Here is a 12,456-nt window from a genome sequence, read left to right on the forward strand (position 1 = left end):
TTAAAAATACTCAGTGTTTCAAACTATGAACAAGGCAAATATCTCCATTTATTTTGGTCTTTAATTGCTCTTTTGTAATATTCATTATACAGATCTTGCACTGATACTGTTAAATTTATTTCTAAATCCTGTTTTCTTTAAATTTTATAACTTTTTAAAATTTCTAATTGAGTCATATTTTTCTAGAATTTTCATGTCATCCATATGTGTATAGATTCTACTTTAGTGAAATTCTATGGTTTGTGCTTAATAATTCCTGTATTTGGATCTTCTTTACATCTTATTTCTGTATTGTCTTTATCTTATTCCTGTTTTGGGGTATACACAGAAATTCTGAGTGGAATGCTATTTTTGTTCACACAAAAAATTTAGATTTAGAGGGATGATTTTACTTTTATAAAAGATTTACTTTTGCATCTGTTAGGAAGTAAACTAAGAGAAGAGTACCTTAATCTAATGAAGAATTGAGATTATTTCAAACTGCTTTTCCATTTTTTGTTAGGCCTGCTCTATTTCAGGCTCTTTCTTATTTATTCTTAGGATGGTCCTTTATGTGTCCCAACTAAAAGCCTGAGGTGTTTTCACATCTCCACAGTGGGCCCTAAAAATCTTAGTTTTTATTTTCTTAGAACCATAGAGCTCCTGAAAGCTCTTCTCAGCTTATCTGCTTATTAGCTGTCATTTTCTGCATGAGTTCTCAGCCTCTGGAACAGTTTCCAACATGGCAAATAAGTCAGGGAAAATACAGTTGAATATGAGCAGACTTCTCTGCACCCTTCTTCATGATCGTACTCTTTCAAGGGATACCTTCAGAAAAGTCCTTTTTGTGTTTTACTCAGCTTTTCTAGTTCTCCACAGGAAGATGTATCTGGTTTAATTTTTTTTTTTTTTTTTAGTAGGACCTTTTTCTGCATATCAGTATCACCACTTTTTGTCTCCAAATATCAGAAACAACTTGGAAGATACAGTATTAGCTTTTTGTCTTGATTCTGGAGGTGTTTGTGGGTCCTCCTAGAAGTGGTACCCCCTTGCCACAGGTGGTTTCCCGGGAAATACCCTTAGTTCTCTTTAGTGTTTGTCTGTCTTCTGCATGGGGAAGCCCCCTCTACTCTTCCTGCTGAGAGACCAGCATGTTTAGTTGCCACATAAACTAAACATGACAGTTCTGTAGCTGTAAATTCGATCTGTCACCTTTGGTACTCTTACAAACATATGTTCTAGTCAAGCAGGATGAAATGTATCCTTTTTTTTTTATAGGTATCAGCAAAGAAATATGCTTACCAGAGAATAGATTTGATTTTTCACCTTAATGTCAAGAAGGATTACATAAACTATTGCCCACAGGTCTATAGTGTCCTGTATAAAGATCTGAGTGATCAGGACATAATCACAAATCCTCCACTTCCTGCACGGTTAGGTGGAATTCAGTAAGTTATTTCCTTTTTCTGACTCTCTGTTTCCCTTGTTGGTCAAACCAAATGTCTACTTTTGGGGGCTGCCATTAGGTTGAAAAAGATACTGCATGAAGTGATACATGATATGTTCTATTATTTATACAGAAAGCAGTTTTAACTTTGGAGAGAAGAGCCATAACTTATCTAAATAGCAGCAATATTTCAGAATGCAGAGTTTCCAGCTTACTGCTCATCACATAGTTTAATTTAGTAAACACTGATTTGGTCCCTACTAAATGTAGAGCACTATACTAATATACTAGGATGCAAAAACATTGAAATAATAACCTACGTCAGCTATGTTAACATTTTGTCCATTTTATTGAAAACCATGGTCAATTGTTCTGAAACGGTTTTATCATCAGTAGTGTTTATCAGAAATTTTGGTATTTGTTCTCTTGCTGCTATTTAATGCGTCCTGAAATAGGGTTTACAAACCTAAAATAAAATTTGATACAACTTAACCTAAAATTTAATAGAAAACAGCTCCCATATGAATAGCGCCCACTTGAATTTTGTTACTAACAAATCCATAATATAATATAATGATGCAGTTTCACTTAGAAGGCTATATGACAAAATGAGACCTGAGATCTGCTCCAGCATATTAATAATTAGTTTGTTACAGGGATTGGAAGAAAGACTGTCATCAGACATCAAAGGAAAGTTCTCCTGTTAAGTGTGATGACAGATGCAATTTCTTCTTAAAGAGGAAAACCCAAGTTGTTTTGTAGTAGACTCTTCATCAAGGGCTCTCTGTCAGGTAAAATTTTGTCCTTAGGATTGCCCATCCCAGATAGAGTTGAAATCTCCTTGAACACAAGACACTCAGCTTTAGTTATCATGTTTACTCTCATACCCATCCCTAGTATCTACCTAATAGTTATGCAGTATATAAAGACCAAGTAATTTAAAACATTCTCAGATCCAATAGATCTTCCTGTGATAAGAAAATGTATTTAAGAATCAAATATTCTAATTCCTGAGCTTGACTTTCTTTATTTGGAAGTTCATTTTCATTTCCACAGCCCATAGAAAAAACAAATACAGCTTAGAGCATTCTTAAATTTATTGACCAGAATATGATCCAAATGATGTTGCACTGTTAAAATTCCCTAATCTTCTTGCTTTAAAAATACACAAGGATTAAATCCCCAGTACCAATATACATATGTGTGTATGAATGATGTTTTATATACATATATAATATAATGGCATGTGATGTAATGACAATACAATTTAGTCATCTTATTCACCAATTCCATCTTGCTTCACTATTTTGTTTTGGACCTTTGAGTTTTCAGTTCTTTATGTCACAGGTTTAACATCATATATTTTGATTTTATTTACATGCACACATTGAAAAAGGAAATGTCAAATCTAAAGTGACTTTCTCATAACTCCGCTTTATTAATGTCTCAGAAATCGCCAGATGCTCTTATTTCACATCCTTATGAAGCCTGAGATGTTAAGTCTGACCTCTACATGTTCTATATGGTATTGCTCAACCCTCCTACATTCCAATAGTTTAAGTATAGATTTTCTGGCAGTTATCTGGCCTTTTATAATGCGCTTAGATGGAATCAGTAAAAAAAAAAATGTGCCTTTTCTTCCTTGAATGGGGTTATTGTAGAGAATTATGAAGAAGCCACAAATAAGGGTGCAAGGTTCCCTTTATCCCCAAAGCACAAATAGTCTTCTTGAGGGCTGGAATGTATTTACTCCAGTTTTTGTGATAAGAAAAAGAATATAAGTTTTTTATGTTCAAAATAAATTTGACCTTAGTGCAAAACAACTAAATATGTTGAAAAACTCTCTCCTCTTTTGTAGCAGGTCTTTGTTATATCTCTTTAATTCATATAATTGAATTATTTTTAAAAATCAAAAGAATAAATTGACTTTCAATTTTCGGCTTCTAGAAGTTTTTTTCTAAATTACTAAAATATAATACGTTCTTAATTGCTTGCTGTTGATTCTTTGTGGTGCAACTTAAAATACAGCTTATCATTTACTTAAGTATATTAATTTGAAATTATCACGGTTCAAAAATGATTCTAAACTGTTTTTAAAGCATCAATATTAAGCTAGATTTGGCTAAAGATTTGGTGCTAAAATTTGTTTTTGAGACCCTGTCTCAAAACAAAAAATAAAAAGGACTGGGGATGTGGCTTAGTGCTTAAGTGTCCCTGGGTTCAATCCCTGGTACCAAAAAACAAACAACGAAAACAAGAGGCACAATCCTTACTCTCATGGTGCTTATGGTAGGCATTTAATCACTAAATTGAGAAGATAAATTTATCTAAGATTATTGAAACTTTCTATAACCACTTTTAACATTGTTTCTACAATGTATTCTATGTATAAAAGGAAAATGTTAGGAAAGAAAATGTTCTTTTTCTCCTGAATATCATTGTACATGATTACAAAATGCAGGCATTAAATAACATCAAACATGGTTTCAAACATCTTTAAAACAAGGTTTCATGACTAAATAATTGATAAGCAAGAGAATTTTTATGTTGAATTCCAAAGTCTACTTGTTGAATCCACCAGAAAACATACACTTCTGTCTTTACCATTTTTCTTTGTCTTGAGGAGTATTTTTACAAAACTTAGAAACATCTTTACTCATAGAAGTGCATCATCCAGTTAAGTTATGACTGTCATTAATCTTTGTGTACCATTCCAACGAAGATATTCCAAAAGCCTGATTCCTCAAAATGACAATTTTTAAAGGCTTAATGGTTTATGGTAGGAGACTCTAAGACATAAATAATGAAACATTCTGTTCATAGTGAGAAATCTGAGACTATGGAGAAAGTAAAAAATACACTCAGCTAATAGAAGGTATGATAGGTTGCTGATAGATTTTCTTTGCCTGCCCCAAAGCATTCATATTTTGATGTCTTAACTCCACTTATTTCTATTTATTGTTTAGTCATCAATTATTCTTGAAAATTTCAATACACAAAATTCTGAACTATACTATAATTAATATAAAGTAAGTATAATGTTCTTTTTAGAAAGAGTAATTAGAGAAATAATTAATATAAAGTAAGTATAATATATGTCCTTCCTTTTTAGAAAGAGTAATTAGAGAAAAAAGACACACATGTAATGGGAACTACTTATAATGAAGTATGCAGTTAGGGTATTTCTCAGTCTGGTATCAAAGAAGAGCATAATAGTAGCCACTATTTGTTTATGCCTCTTCTAAGTCTTCATAATAAAAATCAGCATCACTGAGGAAGTAATTAAGCCATGCATCTTTTTTGTATGCTTTCCTGTATCTATTTTACAATAAAGGTATTATTTTGAAAAAACACACATACACAATGGAGGGAGTCAAAAGTAAGGAAAAGTTAATCTCAAATTAGGAATACTGAAATACTGGTGACTATTACGCATGCATAAAACTCTTATTTATATTGTCTCCCTGTATTTTTTAACATTCTCAGTTGTAAAATACAACAATAAAAATAGAATCCAGGGGCTGGGGATATAGCTCAGTCGGTAGAGTGCTTGCCTTGCAAGCACAAGGCCCTGGGTTCGATCCCCAGCACCAAAAAAAAAAAAAAAAAAAAAAAAAATAGAATCCACAGGTTTCCCATTACCTACAGCAAAAAGTCAAACTCCCTAATATGTGGCTTCTTATCTGGGGGTCCCCATTCACCTTTCACACATCATTTACTGCCATTGTTCTCTAGGTGCTATCAGATGAAGTCAGATAAAAATCCTCACTGTGCTTTGAACATGCTGTATTCTTTTTGTGCTTTCATGCCTTTGGGATTTTCTCCCCCTGAAATAGTACTGTTCGTCCTTCAAAACTGAGTTTAAAGGTTACCTCCTCCATGAACTCTTCCTTTTCCCTTAGGCAGAATAATTTGCTCTTTTGTCTGTGTTCCCATACCACTTTGTACATAGTTTGCCTTGTAATGTTATCTGCCTACATGACCCTTTATCCCTAGATGAGAAATCTTCAAGAAAATATGTGAAATTCACTTTTGTTTTCCTTGTGCTTGGACAAGGCTTGGCATATGAATGGATGTTTAAATAAGAAGAAACATCAATTGAGGGGTTCCAAAGATGTGCTTTTCTTAAGGAAAACTTTAAGTGAATGAAAACATGAACATACAAAAATTAACCATATGCAAGTGAAAAATAAAACATGACATTATTAAAGTGTGTTTTATATGTGTGTAGAACTGAACATCAATATGATTCTTCTTTGTTCTCATATCTCATTTTTATTCCATTAGTTCTATATCCATTGTCAGGGGATCATATTGACCTAGAGACATTTGGGTTCTTCAGTTAACATGGCACTAACTTTCTCTTTAGTGGGTTCATGTTGGATCCCTGTTGACATTTTTGTAGTAGTTGACCCATCCAAAAGGGTGAGTCCATAGCTCTCATAGACTATATAACATAAGATTTCTAGCTTCCTGAAGACCTGGCTGTGTCTTGGGTAAAATATGAGCCAAAAATAAAATGGGAAGTAATAAATAAAACCTTTTGAGTAGGTCCTGAACATCCCTAGTGAGACAAGAGACATTGAGAGGTTAAGTAACTTGTGAGGTCACACAGACAATAATCAGAGGAATCATGATAAGAATTTAGGTAGCAACCTGCTTTCACTACAATAAATTATAATCACTAAGTAAATGGTAGTGTGATGGGGAAGAGAAATCTTGTGTCCAGCAATAGAATATGTAAAACTGGAAGACCTCTTTGTTTCTCTAATCTGGAATCCAGTGGTATATTTTTAGTCGTGCAACAGAATAAGTACATTAGTTTCCATTCTAGGAATAACTGAGCTTAGAAACATTGACAAAGATTAATTCAATGCAAATTATTTTAGCTTGGGAAAAGCTATCCTGTGATTACGTTTTTTCATGGTGTTTTAAATGTCCTCTGAAGGTTAATTACACAAACTTGTTTTTTGACACGTAAGACAAATTTACATGAAAATAAATAACAAGGCCTCATTTATATTTGGAAATCTCAAATTAACATTACATTATTTAGCTTTTGTATATTAATATTCAGTGAAGTGAATGTTAATATTCAGTATTCTAAATGTTGAAAAACATGAATTTTTATTTTATTTTATTTTTTTGGCAGTACTGGGGATTGAACCCAGGGTCTTGTGCTTGGAAGGCAAACACTCTACCAACTGAGCTATATCCCTAGCCCATGAATTTGTTTTTTCTTTTTTTTTTTTTTAGTAAAGACTGCTGACAGCTGTTTATTTCTGGGACATAGTGAATGTGATTCATCCTGTTTTAACTGGATCAGCTGATTTTTTTAAAATTTATTTTTATTGTAAACAAATGGGATACATGTTGTTTCTGTCTGTACATGGAGTAACAGCATACCATGTGCGTAATCATATATTTACATAGGGTAATGATGTTTGATTCATTCTGTTACTCTTTCCTTCCCCCCCACCCCTCTCACCCCTGTTTTCCCTTTATACAGTCCCTCCTTCCTCCATTCTTGCCCCCCTCCAACCCCCCATTATTTGTCATCATCCACTTATCAGTGAGATCATTTGTCTTTTGGATTTTTGAGATTGGCTTATCTCACTTAGCATGATATTCTCCAATTTCATCCATTTGCCTGCAGATGCCATAATTTTATCATTCGTTATAGCTGAGTGATATTCCATTGTATATATATATACCACAGTTTCTTTATCCATTCATCAATTGAAGGACATCTAGGTTGGTTCCACAGTCTGGCTGTTGTGAATTGAGCAGTTATGAACATTGATGTGGCTGCGTATCTGTATTATGCTGATTTTAAGTCCTTTGGGTATAGGCCAAGAAGTGGGATAGCTGGGTCAAATGGTGGGTCCATTCCAAGTTTTCTAAGGAATCTCCACACTGCTTTCCAGAGTGGCTGCACTAATTTGCAGCCCCACCAGCAATGTATGAGTGTACCTTTCTCCCCACATCCTCACCAACACATATTGTTGCTTGTGTTTTTGATAATCACCATTCTAATTGGGGTGAGATGGAATCTTAGTGTAGTTTTGAATTGCATTTTTCTTATTACTAAAGATGGTGAACATTTTTTCATATGTTTGTTGATTGCTTGTAGATCTTCTGTGAAGCATCTGTTCATATCCTTAGCCCATTTGTTGATTGGGTTATTTGTATTCTTTGTGTAGAGTTTTTTGAGTTCTTTATATATTCTGGAAATTAGTGCTCTATCTGAAGTATGAGTAGCAAAGATATTCTCCCACTCTGTAGGCTCTCTCTTCACATTGCTGATAGTTTCCTTTGCTGAGAGAAAGCTATTTAGTTTGAATCTATCCCAGTTGTTGATTCTTGCTTTTATTTCTTGTGCTATGGGAGTCCTGTTAAGGAAGTCTGATCTTAAGCCAACAAGGTGAAGATTTAGACCTACTTTTTCTTCTATAAGATGCAGGGTCTCTGGTCTGATTTCGAGGTCCTTGATCCATCGTGAGTTGATTTTTGTGCAGGGTGAGAGATATGGGTTTAGTTTCATTCTGTTGCATATGGATTTCCAATTCTCCCAGCACCATTTGTTGAAGAGGCTATCTTTTCTCCATTGCATATTTTTGGCCCCTTTGTTTAGTGTGAGAAAATTGTATTTATTTGAGTTTGTGTCCGTGTCCTCTATTCTGTACCATTGATTTACCTGTCTATTTTGGTGCCAATACCATGTGGTTTTTTTTACTATATTGCTTTGTAGTATTGTTGAAGTTCTGGTATTGCGATACCCCCTGCTCCATTCTTCCTGCTAAGGATTGCTTAAACTATTCTGGATTTCTTATTCTTCCAGATGAATTTCATGATTGCTTACTCTATTTCTGTAAGGTACATCATTGCAATTTTAATTGGAATTGCATTAAATCTGTATAGCACTTTTGGTAGTATGGCCATTTTGATAATATTAATTCTGCCTATCCAAGAACATGGGAGATCTTTCCATCTTCTAAGGTCTTCCTCAATTTCTTTCTTTAATGTTTTGTAGTTTTCATTGTAGAGATCTTTTACCTCTTTGGTTAGATTGATGCCCAAGTATATTATTTTTTTCAAGGCTATTGCAAATGGAATTGTTTTCCTCATTTCCCTTTCAGCTTTTCGTCACTTGCATATAAAAATGCTTTAGATTTATGCGTGCTGATTTTATAGCCTGCTATTTTGCTGAATTCATTGATGAGGTCTAGAAGTTTTCTGGAGGAGTTTTTTGGATCCTCTAAATATAGAATCATGTCATCAGCAAATTGTGACAGCTTAAGTTCCTCTTTTCCTATTCGTATCCCTTTAATTTCTTTAGTCTGCCTAATTGCTCTGGTAGAGTTTTGAGGACAATGTTGAATAGAAGTGATGAAAGAAGATATCCCTGTCTTGTTCCCTTTTTTAAGGGGAGTGGTTTTAGTTTTTCTCCATTAAGAATGATGTTGGCCATGGGCTTAGTATAAATAGCCTTTACAATGTTCAGGTATGTTCCTACTATCCCTATTTTTCTAGTGTTTTGAGCATGAAGGGGTGTTGTATTTGTCGAACGCTTTTTCTGCATCAGTTGAAATAATCATCTGATTTTTATCCTTAAGTCTATTGACATAATGGATTATGTTTATTGATTTACAGATGTTAAACCATCCTTGCATTCCAGGGATGAACCCCACTTGATCGTGGTGCACAATTTTCTTAATATATTTTTGGATATGGTGGGCCAATATTTTGTTAAGGATCTTAGCATCTATATTCATCAAGGATATTGGTCTAAAATTTTCTTTCCTTGATGTGTCTTTTCCTGGTTTGGGTATGAGGGTGATATTAGCTTCATAGAATGAGTTTGGGAAGGTACCCTCTCTTTCTATTTCCTGGAATACTTTGAGAAGTATTGGAATGAGATCTTTTTTGAAGGTCTTATAGAACTCGGCTGAGAATCTGTCTGGTCCTGGGCTTTTCTTGGATGGTAGGTTTTTAGTGGCTTCTTCTATTTCATTGTTTGATATTGATCTGTTTAAATTGTGTACGTCCTCCTGGTTCAGTTTGGGAGGAGCGTATGTCTCTAGAAATTTGTCAATGTCTTTGGTAGATTCTATTTTGTTGGAATACAGATTATATTATGTATCTCAGTGGTGTCTGTCATGATATTTCCTTTTTCATCACGAATTTTAGTAATTTGAATTTTCTCTCTCCTTCTCTTTGTTAGTGTGGCTAAGGGTTTGTCTATTTTGTTTACTTTCTCCAAGAACCAACTTTTTGTTTTGTCAATTTTTTGAATAGTTTTCTTTTGTTTCAATTTCATTGATTTCAGCTCTGATTTTAATTATTTCCTTTGTCTTCTACTACTTTTGCTGTTATTCTGTTCTTCTTTTTCTAGGGCTTTGAGCTATAATGTTAGGTCATCTAGTTGTTGACTTTTCGTTCTTTTCTGGAATGCACTCCATGCAATGAATTTTCCTCTTAGTACCACTTTCATAGTGTCCCAGAGATTTTGATATGTTGTATCATCATTCTCATTGACCTCCAAGAATTTTTTTATTTCTTCCCTGATGTTTTCTGTTATGCATGTTTCATTCAATAGCATATTATTTAGTCTACAGGTGTTGGAGTAATTTCTGTTTTTTATTTTGTCATTGATTTCTACTCTCAGTCCATTATGATCTGATAGAACACAAGGCAGTATATTTTTTTGCATTTCCTAAGGGCTGCTTTGTGGCATAACATATGGTCTATTTTCAAGAAGGTTCCATGTGCTGCTGAGAAGAAAGTTGATGGATGGAATATTCTATATTTGTCTATTAAGTCTAGGTTATTGATTGTGTTATTGAGTTCTATGGTTTCTTTGTTTGGTTTTTGTTTGGAAGATCTATCTAGTGGTGACAGTGGTGCATTAAAGTCACCCAGAATTATCATGATGTGGTCTATTTGATTCCTGAAAATTGAGAAGGATTTGTTTGATGTACAGGGATGCACCATTGTTTGGAGCATAAATATTTACTATTGTTATGTCTTCCTGATTTATGGTTCCCTTAAGCAGTATGAAATGTCCTTCTTTATCCCTTCTGACTAACTTTGGCTTGAAGTCCACTTTATCTGATATAAGGATGGAAACCCCCACTTTTTTACTGAGTCCATGTGTGTGGTAGGTTTTTTCCCATCCTTTCACGTTTAGTCTGTGGATGTCTTTTTCTTTGAGATGAGTCTCTTGTAGGCAGCATATTTTTGGGACTTTCTTTTTAATCCATTTTGTCAGCCGATATCTTTTGATTGATGAGTTTAGGCCATTAACGTTCAGGGTTATTATTGAGATATGATTTGTATTCCCAGTCATTTGGCTTATTTTTGGTTTTTAAGTTGGCTTGGTTTCTCCTTTGGTCTTTCTCTAAGGTAATTCCTCCCTTTGCTGACCTACATTGTTGTTTTTCATTTCCTCCTCATAGAATATTTTGTTGAGAACATTCTGTAGTGCAGGCTTTCTATTTGTAAATTCTTTTAACTTTTGTTTATCATGGAAGAATTTTACTTCATCTTCAAATCTGAAGGTTAGTTTTGCTGAGTATAGGATTCTTGGTTGGCAACCATGTTCTTTCAGAGCTTGAAATATGTTGGTCCAGGTCCTTCTAGCTTTTAGAGTCTGGGTTGAGAAGTCAGCTGCTCATCCATATTGGTCTCCCCCTATATGTAATCTGATGCTTTTCTCTCGCGGCCTTCAAAATCCTATCTTTATTTTGAATGTTAGGCATTTTCATTATAATGTGCCTTGGTGTGGATCTGTTGTGATTTTGTGCATTTGGTGTTCTGTAAGCCTCTTGTATTTGATTTTCCATTTCATTCTTCAGGCTTGGGAAATTTTCTGATATTATTTCATTGAATAGGTTGTTCATGCCTTTGGTTTGTATCTCTGTGCCTTCCTCAATGCTGATAATTCTTAAATTTTGTCTTTTTGTGATGTCGCATAGTTCTTGGAGATTCTGTTCATGATTTCTTACCATCTCTGTTTGGGCAACTTTATTTTCAAGATTAAATATTTTGTCTTCATTGTCTAAGGTTCTGTCTCCAAGTGATCTAGTCTTTTGGTGCTTTCCATTGAGTTTTTTATTTGGTTTATTGTTTCCTTCATTTCAAGGATTTCCGTTTGGTTTTTTTTTTTTTTTTTTTTTTAGAATCTCTATCTCTTTGTTGAAATGATCTTTTGCTTCCTGCAGGTGCTCGTTCAGCTTATTATCATTCATTGCCTGCAATTGCTCTCTTATCTCATCCTTTGCTTCACGAATCATCTTAATTATGTATAATCTGAAGTCCTTTTCTGACATTTCTTCTATCATACTGTCATTGGATTCTATTACTATAGAATCTAGATTTGTTTGGATCATTTTCTTCCCTTGTTTTTTCATGCTGTTCATGTATCTTCCCCTCTAGCGCTGCAGATCTGGGGTGTTGCAAATTTCCCCCTATAGGCTTATAGTGGCCCTACAGGTTTCCAAAACCCTTTCTTTAAGGGGAGATCAATATTAGCAGTGCCCAATTCAGACACTATGTAATCCTAGACCAAATAGCCCCTATGAGGACAATAACAAAATTATCATAATAAACAGAATGAGTTCAAATATTATCTTCAGTAAAACAAAAAAAGATTTGCAATAAAGTCTGCAGTTTCTAATGGAGGACAAAGAGGATGCAGAGGGATGTAGAATGTGACTGTTAATGGGATAAGAGAAGAACATACAGAAGTTCTAGATAATAGAAAGGTTATGAGTATAATCAAAAGAAATTGAATGTTAGCATGCAAAAAAGGGAGAAAGAGACTCTGAGGCAACAGGTAAACAAAAGGAAAAGAAAGCAAGAAAAGTAAAGAAATAAAAACTTAAAATTTTTCAATAAGGAGAAAAAAGAAAATCTACAGTGTAACATTCATATACTAATGAAACCTCCCAGTGTTCAGTAGCTTGATGCATGAGAGGTACCTGACAGTGGCTTTAAGCCTCCAGCAGGCGTCTCAGGATGGGTTTTGC

General features: G+C 34.2%; 1 protein-coding gene across 1 annotated transcript in view; it reads left to right on the plus strand.

The window, feature by feature from the left end:
- Positions 1–1,274: 1,274 nt before the first annotated feature.
- Positions 1,275–12,456, plus strand: part of STARD13 (StAR related lipid transfer domain containing 13) — a 415,422-nt gene continuing 404,240 nt past the window's right edge. Inside the window, 1 exon segment of the mRNA XM_079137263.1 lies at positions 1,275–1,427. The gene's annotated coding sequence lies outside the window, so the exon portion shown is untranslated.

This window comes from Sciurus vulgaris (assembly GCF_902686455.1).
Source record: "Sciurus vulgaris genome assembly, chromosome: 4".
Lineage (NCBI taxonomy): Eukaryota > Metazoa > Chordata > Mammalia > Rodentia > Sciuridae > Sciurus > Sciurus vulgaris.